This window comes from Rhea americana, unplaced genomic scaffold, assembly GCF_003343005.1.
Source record: "Rhea americana isolate MKP2758 unplaced genomic scaffold, rheAme1 scaffold_13, whole genome shotgun sequence".
In the NCBI taxonomy this organism is placed as follows: Eukaryota; Metazoa; Chordata; class Aves; order Rheiformes; family Rheidae; genus Rhea; species Rhea americana.
This window is the reverse complement of record NW_028185372.1, coordinates 5,211,260-5,221,739: the sequence shown is the minus strand read 5'-3', so window position 1 is coordinate 5,221,739 and position 10,480 is coordinate 5,211,260. Positions and strand designations below refer to the sequence as shown.

General features: G+C 37.9%; 1 long non-coding RNA gene across 1 annotated transcript; it reads right to left on the bottom strand.

Moving 5' to 3' along the window:
* Positions 1-2,191: 2,191 nt before the first annotated feature.
* On the bottom strand, positions 2,192-9,382 carry LOC146599993 (uncharacterized). The gene is made up of 3 exons (XR_014898379.1): positions 9,300-9,382; positions 9,111-9,139; positions 2,192-2,360 (listed from the first exon to the last, which is right to left on the bottom strand). It is a non-coding gene; the product is annotated as an uncharacterized LOC146599993 (long non-coding RNA).
* Between the last annotated feature and the right edge of the window lie 1,098 nt (positions 9,383-10,480).

The following is a 10,480-nucleotide window of genomic DNA, read 5'->3' as shown; positions in this document are numbered from 1 at the left end:
TGATTTGTCTTCATCCTATGCAGAGTCATCTTTCCAAGAGATATGCACCAATATTTAGAGGCAGCACTGTATCTCAAATATATTTCATCATCAGCTTAACTGATACCTGTACATTGATGTTGAAGACAGAGTAAGAAAGAAATGATTGTTTTAAATTCTTATAAAGGAACTGTACTATGATTCATTTTACTAATTGCTGTTCTGCTGATGCTTGTGTAATTTTAATAATTCACTTGGACCTTTGGTCTTATCTCTCAGATATTAGTTTCTTGGCCAGAAATGGTGAATACTGGGAAAAAATCCAAGAAATAAGCTAGACATCTGTGTTCTTTTCTCCAGGAGCAAGAAGACATTCATTAGATTCACCAGACACTTCATARTCTAGGTTGGCTATCTTAAGGCTTTTGCTTCTGTTCCTATCTCCTTTTCAAGACAAAAAGATGTGGATGCAATTTATATGTTGTGGTTAAAATCTTGATTGAACTAATCAATTTCCACACAGGGAAATAAACTTCTTATTTAGAGCATATGATAATCTTATGTCCTCTGGCACAGAGTATCATAAAAAAAGCTTTTAGACAGTGATAAAAGGAAAAAAATAATTTATGACTATTATACAAGTGAATGAAGATAGTATGTGTCTTTAATCCCTGAGTAATAACTATGCGGGTTAGAGGAAAGATAAACCTCTGAGCCAGCAAGTGAGAAACTGAGTCTTTAGGCTTTTCGTCTCCTCTTTTATTTATATACATTAAAATGTCCCAGAATTATAGAAATATAATGTCTGTCACTTTATGAATCCTTTGGGTTTTTTCAATAGGTAAGAACTATAAGTCTATTATTTCTGGTTYTTATGAGAGCTGAATTAGTCTAAATGGAGATGTCTCATGTAAGACATCTCTCAGACTTGGMGTTTGGTAAGATGAATATTTTATAATCTTTATTTTCTTGCTTAGATCTATGATTGTGCAGCTTGCTAACAAATAGGAGATTTGGCATTGTTAATAGTTGGCTAAAACTGACGTATCTGGGGTGAACTCCCACAGTGTAGGCAGTGTTATTACGGAAGGTRGCACAGAGCACAGAGCACCATATGCCTGGGTCCCAGTTACCCTAGCTATTTCAGACCCATTGTTGCCAGCGAGGTCATGTATTGTTTATTGTGGTGCTATTCTGGGTCACTTCTTGCCCATCCTGTTCCTAGCAGTCTGATGCAAGACAGAGGTGCTGGATATCTGGAACTTGCAGAAATTTTTCTGCCTTAGAACAGTSTCTCATAATTTCAGCTGTGCTAGGTGATAAGATACATTGCGCCAAGTGGAATGATTGTCCTTTTTTTTTTTTTTTTTTTTTCCGGGTGGTCTCTCAGATATTTTGGGGGCGACTTCTCAATAGTAATAGGACATACTGAAGTCATTGTCAAAGAACAATGAAAAGAGCAAAAGTGACAATAACAGTGGGTAGAAGAAAGGCGAAGAGAAATGCCTGGGGCAGAATAATTTCCTTGAAATAAGGTATATTTGTGTTGYGATTCCCTGAAGGACATGAAAGGGATAAGGAAGGGAAGATAACAACATGGCATGTTCTATTTAAGGCTGCTAAGGAGCTCTGTCATGAGAGTAACAATAAAGCACAAAGAGCAGGAGAGAAGTTAGTCTCTCTTGTGTTTCCATCACAAATATATGGACTACTTCTAGGAAATTTATTTCATTTCCTTTGAGAACTGAGAGCAAACAGAGCCTTGCTCCTGGTTGCTTCTGTTGRTATCAGAAATGGGTGTTCTAGGTGCTTTTTGTCCCTGACCTCATGAACCCTTTTAGCATGTTTGGTGTAAGTTGAAAAACRCTGTGGTCATTTTTTATCATGTTATAATAGCATTACACTCTATGTCTAACAATTACTTTTATGAACATGGAAAATATGTGCAAGCATTGTCCACAGAGTTAATTAAACTTCATGATAGGCTGACACAAGATGACTATGAGTGGGTACAAACACCTTAGAAATGACAAACAATACTGCTGATCAGGACTTGGTGGGGGCTGCGACACAGCATAACCAGCATTTAAGATTTCTAAAGATGTGTCTTCCAAAGATTTGTTCTAACTCAGAACAAATCTTACCCTCCCACACATTCACTATCTTCCACATTTGCTGTGGCCAGCTTATCTCCCATTTCTTTTTTTGCACGTCCTCTCAGTCATTTGTTGGTTTCTGGGAGTAAAGCCAAAACGTCACTGAACTGGTGGTGAAAGACAACAAATCATGACAGTACTCCACAAAACTATGATAATCTTCAGAGTCTTTGGCAGTCATGGAGTGTAATCAGAATAGGTTACTTGTTTGCTTCATAGTATGCCCTGTAAATATTAGGGGTAAACAAGAGACATACATTATTTTGAAATCCATCTAGAAAACAATAATATTGAGAATATGATTGAATTCCATTTGTCTGTACATTAAGTTTTATTTTAACTCTGCAGTTGAGGGGAAAGGGGAATTCATTATAGATAGTAACAACAAGTCCAGTGTAAATAAATATACTACCACTGACTGTGTTTGCCATCCCAGAGCAAATGAATACTGGAATGAAAAGAGGTGTGAGCTCACTTAACCATTAACATCTAAGAACGTTTATACACATTCTATTTTGTGATAAAACACCTTACATTGATAAACATCATGAAAAACTTGTTAAAAATGTATAGGCACTACGTTCTTAAGCTATGTTCTTATAGCAAAATGATGAGAAGTTATTCAGTAGTATATAAAGAAAAAAAAACTAAAAGATAATGAGTGAAATGAGTCTGAGTTAGTAATGTAAACCTAGAATTCCTGCGTGGGCTTTTATGCAGACAGCATTGCAGCCAAGTCTTCTACATTTTGAATGTGAAGAATACACATTAGGTGGGTTGTTACAACTATCTCTGATCTTCAGCCTGTGCTAAGTAGATGCAATACCAATCCCAGTGACTGACAAGGCAGTTTTTCAGCCAGCACAAGAATGCTGAAAATCAAAACTATTGATTTCAAATTTCAGGCCTAGGGAAATGTTTTAGCCAAAACTATTTGCTAATCTTAAATTGTTGTCAGGTATTAAAATACTAAATGYAATACTTTAGACATCTCATTTTAGATCTTTTTTCAGCAAGTAGTATCTGTCACCCTCATTTATATCATATACTGAGATTGAAATCTCATCGATATGGGTGAGTTTTCATTATTACCTTTATTTCTTGTATTTCCTGCTGGCACTAGACTGTTTAAATACAACCAAAAATCCTTAGCTGATAGAACTGAACAGCAGGATTTCTTTAAGAGCCAGAGTAAAGAAATCTCACACTCTTCTACGCACTAGCAAGATCACTTCTTCATGTCTGCTCCCACAGTCTCGCTGTGATACCAGCCCTTAATCTTTGGTGCATCTACCCTGCCCAGGTTTATCTTCTCCACTAGCCCTTTATCCAGTCTTCCAGATTCCAGCTTGACTTTTGATTCTCTCTCCAGACAAATGCTGGCCATTCACAGTAATTATGTGCATTTCAAGACTTTTCAAATGATGCATGTGCATATGCTATGTGGGTTGTGGGATAGGTGCAAGGTCCAGCTGGGGGTCAGTAACTAGTGGTGTCCTTGGAGGATCAATATTGGGGCCAACACTGTTTAATGTCTTCATTAATAACATTGACAGTGGGACAGAGTGCACTCTCAGCAAGTTTTCCAARAACCCCAATCTGGGGGAGGACAGGGCTGCTATGCAGAGGGACCTTGATAAGCTGGAGAAACGGGCTGACAGGAGTCTCATGAAGATCAGCAAAAGCAAATGCAAAGGCTTGCATCTGGGATAGAATAACTCTAAGCAACACTATATGCTGGAGACTGACTGTGTAGCAAACAGCTTTGCAGAAAAGGCCCTTAGGGTCTTGGTGGACAACAAGCTGAACTTGAKCCAGGGTTATATCCAGCAGCAAAGGCAGCAAATGGCATAGGCTGTTTTAGCAAGAGCATAGCCAATAGGCAGAGGGGAGCAATCMTTCTCCTCTGTTCAGCACTTGTGACTCCAGACTGGAGTAGTGTGTTCRCTTTGGCCCTCCCAACATGAGAAAGCCATTGACAAACTGGAGGGAATCCAGCAAAGGACCACCAAGATGATCATGGGCTMGGGCAAGTGATGTACAAGGAGAGACTGAGAAAGCTGGGCTTGTTTAGCTTTGGGAWGGGAAGGCTCAGGGGAAACCTTAATGCTATCTCAAACTGTCTGATCAGAGAATGCAGAGAAGGTGGCACTAGAGTCTTATTGCAGGTGCACAGCAATAAGACAAGAGACAATGGACAAAAGTTGGAGCACAGGATAATCCAATTAGATACATGGAAAAACATATTTACTATGAAGGTGGTGAAACAMTGGATAAGAGGCACACAGAGGTTATGGGATCTCTATCCTTGGAGGTGTCCAAGATTCAACTGGATGTGGTCCTTAGCTAATTAGCCCTGCTTTGAGTAGGGGATGGGACTGGATGGGTTCTGGAGATCCCTTCCAACCTAAATTATTTTATGATTCTCTGATTGTAATGTGACCATCTACTCACTCCTAGCACCAGCCAGGCAGTCTCAACAAGCTTGGGTCCACGGCCTATGCCACAAGTTACTCCCATACCTTTGTCATTAATATGGAGCTTTTGCAGGTATGGAGGTAATAGAGCAGCTGTTGTGCAAGGAGCTTTAGAGGAAGCAGMGTTCCATGATATCTCACTTCTACATGAAAGAGAGGGAGAAAAAGAATGATATGAAAGAGTGGAGAAAAGAAAAAGRCAATAAATAAAATGTCTCAGGTAATATAGTGTCCTTCATGCCAGAAAATGCTTAAGTGAAACTGTCAATTCTTTCCTTAGGCAGTGTGATTTCTGCATGCACTCAAGCCTCTTCTATTCCCTTTACTGACAAGTATCTTTACTATCTCTCACACTTAACACCACAGTACCAGCAGGCTGGGCTGCATTCTGTTCTGTCTCCTGTTACAAACTAGCCCCAAATCTGTCAGCAAAAGTGTAATTATAAAGCCAAAACTCAGCCTTCATTTGTAGCTGCTGTGCAACAGACAAAATTAAAGCTGAAGTAAGCATCTTAAAAAAAAAAATGCTTCTGTAAGAGTTGTAACCTAGCATTCTTATGTGTGATACAGAAATCAATATATGCTTATTGTATATTCACTGTCACTTGCACACAAGTTGAATATGGCCCTGCAAATTTGTTTGTATACGGAACTAAACAAACTATTTTGTTCAGCTACAAATCAAATTGATTTGGTGTGTGAATAGATTATCTGTGGCTCAAAAACACTGAAAAATTCAAGGTAGGGAGATAATAAGAGCTCATATCTGTTTTACGCAGACAAATCTTGTGCTGATGGTATGCTTCTTCTGGATATGCCTGGACTGTGTTTCAGCCATYGCACTTCATTCAGACAGTTGCTTCCTCTAGGCTTCAGAAGAGACACGCGACATGCAGAGCCTCACACAGCCTAATTTTTGTAGCCACTTTTTCCATGCAGAATTACTCTTCTAAGAGTGATGGGGTTGCCCCTTCAGTTACACCTCTCACTAGGTGAAATCTGTATTTATTACAGCATACCAATAATTTCAGAGCACTGCATTACACTCCCTGGCACCAAGTAGGAATTTTTCATTTCATAGAACTCACAGTGGTCAGCTTGCTTTATTTTGAGGAATGAAAAATTGAAGATATACTAAAAATTAAAATATTAAAATCATTTGTGTGTCTTGTCAGAGATGTTAACTTTATGTATGTAGGCTGCTGGAATTTGGAGATCAGTCTTCGTAAACTTCATCTATGGAGAGGCTTATTATTGGTGGTCATGTTAGAATCAAGACACTACTGTTCTCTTATTTATGATTTCTTTTTCCATGCTTGCCTGGTGTACCTGTCACCCTTGACTTAATTTCTTTCTTCTTCCTAAAGTTAGCAATAATGTTCTCTTTTCTCTAATTGCCTTATTTTGTTGTAAACCTGTGCTATTGGCTATTATGTTCACTTTTTCTTAACAGGTACTCAATGATTTACTTTATTTAAGACTAACCTTACATCTGTGAGAATAATTTGCAAGTCTTTGTGGTTAATCAAAATTTCAGATCAATCTGACAATTTGATTCATTGTGATCACGTTTACTGATTCTACTAAGCCTTAAATATATTGTCAGCGTGCTAATGCCAATATAGAGGCATCTTAATAGTTGTCCTAGCCCAGCTGCAGATAATTAGAGTTTTCACTCAAATACCCGGGGGGGGGGAAGAAAAGGGGCAGCCATCTGCATTAACAGGAAAAAAAAAACAATTTACTCTGTGATGTGAGAGCTGCCCTAGAATTTTTACTTCTATGGTTTCTGTCATATGCRATCTTCTGAAAGCAAATCTTCCTGACTATATTGATGCTGATGAGGGGACATGGACTTCTTGGTTTTTTTGTGGTAAGATTATGAGATCACCACCAGTTGTGAATAGTGGAAGAGGCAATGGGAAATGTATGACTACTACTGGTTTTATGTATTATATAAATGTGAGTGGATGTTCTATACATCTGCACTGAAATGTAGATGTAGTCTCCCAGGAAAATGTTTTATGTGAGAAAGATAACAGTTTCTGTCTATACAGTCTGTGGACTGTATGATAGGACASAGGATGTGGACATCCTGTGAATGAAATGAGCTACCCTGCTAACAGTAGAGTTTTCTTCTTTAACTTTTTCTACATGAGAGACCCTACAACTTAGGGCCACATCACTACCTATCCCTATTTCAGCTGTGTTAACCAAAGCCTGTCATGCAAGCTTGGGAAATGTGTTCTATATAAAATTTTAGCCACTGTATTTTATCTTACAGAATCATCCATTTGAACAAACTTCTTAGCAGAAAATATTTCCTGAGCTAATTTATGCTCTGAAGTTGTGCATAGTTTGTTTCTAGAAAAGCATCAACCTTTAACTTGGCCTGGAAATCTTTGTTATAAGAACAGTATAAAACTCTGAAACTGCATAGAGAAAGGAAAATGGTGATATAAAACAAATTAAAGATGTTTGTGAAAGCGGCTGTTTTCATTCTAGGTGAAATAGAAGTCAAGTAGTGAATTAATTACATATCAGGCACAGCTCATATCGGTGAAAGAATAGTTCAGTGTTGAAAAGGCAGCGTCAGCAAAGACCTGTTAGTGTAATGGAAACTGAGAAGTTGGGTGTGATTAGCTCCGAGAAGATTGCTATCCTTTCTCCTAATTGCCTTCTCTGTGAATTGCAAATGGATSATATCTTCAATATTTTTTGTAACATTAAAGTGTCATTATGGCAGCCAGTGTGGGCACTGACTTTAGTGATAGGACAGGCAGTATTTAGACTTGAGGTTTCTAAAACTGAAAAGAGATGAGTTAAAATGATAGTTACATTTCTCTTTAGTTTTTGGTAAACTTCTTTCACTGTAAAATAGCAACAGAAAAACAAAGCTGCTTGTGAGCTCTGTGTGACCAAAACATATACATGCTGATATAATTTCTGTTTGTTTCACTCAAGAAAACTGCAGGAAGTGATATAAGTTTTTTTTTTTTTTCTTCATATTAGATTTATTTCTCTTTTACAACACATTTAAATGCTAGAGTGCTAACAATGATGCCAAATGACATGCAGTGTGCTTCATATAACACATTTCTTTTACTTGAGAAAGTATCTTGTCAGCTAATTAGCTTATAATTAATCAGGCTCAGGCTTCTCTTCAGGGATATATAGCTGGCTATCTTAAAAAGAAAACATATGAAAGTATAAAATTTGAGACCCAGACACCCAGGAATTTGAGAGGGAAAGGACTGATGAGCTGGTTGCTTTTTTTTTTTTTTTTTTAACATCTATATAAGAGATTAGAGGGGATCTCCCTTACCCATGATCTGTGTGTCTCATTGACTCACTTTATTATTTAGGGGTTTTGGCCCTGACTGTTTCTATTGAGAAAACACTGTAGAATTTTGCACATGTGACGTTTAGAATCACAGAATCAGTAAGGTTGGAAGGGACCTCCGGAAATCATCTAGTCCAACTCCCCTGCTCAGCAGGGTCACCTAAAGCACGTTAGACAGAGTTGTATCCAGGCAGGCCTTGAATATCTCCAGAGAAGGAGACTCCACAACCTCCATCTAATATCTGACCTACAGTTCTTTTGAGATAGTTTATATTTTGTAAAAATTATCATCAACTTACAGATGGGGAAAGTGAGAAGCAGAATAACAGGGGCAGAAAGTGTTGCCAGAGTCTGAAGTCAAACATGTCTTTACTTCTGGGAGCATTGTAAGTTCAGACTGTCTTGGACATTTTGAGAGGTTTTTACCATAACAGTCTTGGTAACCCTTACTATGCATCTCCCCTGAACTCCCCTGAACTTGGTCTGTTGTGCCTCCCCACCTTCTCAAAAGTTAGTGTGTGGTGTAAACCCTGAAGATTGTTACACCTTTTGTGATGATGATATATCAAATATGAAGCCTCTGGGATAAAAATAGTGAAGATAATAGATATGTAGCCTCTCAAAAGGAATTGATTCGTTTGAGGAGCGAAGCAACAGTTTTGTGAGCTGCTTGAATTTGAAGGCAGCAGGCTCAGGGCATCATCACATCACAAAGAATAATCATTAACTCAATGTGCCTACATTATGAACAGTAATAAATGCATTTCCAGTGCCTGATGAATGTTAAACACATCTGCTTAAATGCAGCCAGAGTTATCTACGTGGATGTAGATCATGTAACTAGACAGTTTATGTTAGGAAATTCAGGGTTCGAGGTTGGTTGGGTGGCACGTGTGCCTCATATTTCATGAGATAATGCTAAAGTGGAAGCAACAGCTTTTAACATTTCACTTAAAATACATTTGCCTTTTGAAACAGTAGAACAAACTCAGACCCAGAAGCCCCTTAGGATTTAGGTATCTGGCTCCAGTCAAAAATCAGTTGAGGAGGCAAAAGGCATTTAAATAGTATCATGTAGTAATAACAAAATAAAAATATAAATAGATAGTAAAATAATAATAATAAAATAATAATCACAGCTAAAGTGGTACTTACTACTGTTATTCCAAGCTGCAGAGGAGTAACTGTTTCAAAAAAAATAAAAAATAAAAAAATAAAATAAAATAAAAAAATACAACCGTATTTTATTGTTTATCAGATTAACCTGGGTGCGTGAAGAACAAGGTCTCTCTTGCTAGTACTCCTTCTGAACCACGGCATATATCAACCGCTTTTGAGATGTACCAGTATGCAAGGAAACCACACCAGCAGAGCACATGGAGGCACCTCCTTCCTTTTTAGCCACTTCGGTCAATTCACACCAGTGCTCTGCTGTGTCACTTGTCAGTCCTGTGCCTCTGCCGCAGTGTTAGGCTGCCTACCAGCAATGTGGAGACTAAAGAATCACTCGTCAGCTAAAATTGGTATGTCAAAACTATCAACAGCAGCCAAGGCTATCTTGCTCCCTTCTGCCTCTTGGTTTTGCAGTTCCAATTTTAGCTCACGCTCTGCAAGACRTTTTGGTGAAGAGGAAGGTGAAAAGTGGTATTTCAACAAGAGAATAAGTAACTGCTTAGAGAATTTTTAAGTAATCATTTTTTTTAAAAAAAAATCTTTTATGCTTAGCCAAAGCCTTTTGCTATTCTCAGTCTTCCTAGAAAATTAGTAACAACTGTGTATGCCAGCTTGGTTTTTTTATACCTAAATTGATTCCTTTTAAATTCAAACAGAATCTGAAAGGATACCAAAAATATACTTAAGGGAAGTTCTTATAAAAGTTTTATTCAAGTAGCATTAGCCAGTAGTGTTCATTATAGTCTTCCTACTATGATACAATGTTACTAGTCATCATCAATTTACATTGAGTCTTATGATAAGTCATGCTTTTTTAACAGCTCCAAAACTTAGATTCACAAACCTATCACAATGTTAGATTCACTTATATAAACACACACACACACACACACACACACACACACACACACACACACACATAAAACTAAGCAAATTTTCTGGTTTTGAGCTAAGGTCAAATATACAGGATGTGAGGTAAACTGAAGGAGTGTGGTTGGTGTCATAGGCAGAGTCTCATGATTATTTGGATTCTAACACATGATTTTTAAAGACTCCTGGCTGCAACGAGGCTGCACAGTCAGGGAAGAAGAGGAAGCTGGTGTGGCTTTTGCCTTGCCACTTGACTGCTTCGCTTCAGACAGCAGCCTGTTATCGGTATGGTGCATCCTGGGGATTTTTGTCTATTTTGTAGTACTGATGTGATATGATTCTTTAAACTCTGGCTATAGTTAGGTAAAAGGTTATATTTTTATCGTATCTTTGACTTGGCATTCAACCAGTTGCTGCTTTTGCACTAATTTGATTAAGTGTGCATTGCTGCAGTGAGAGAAAATTTAGCATTATTCATGGAT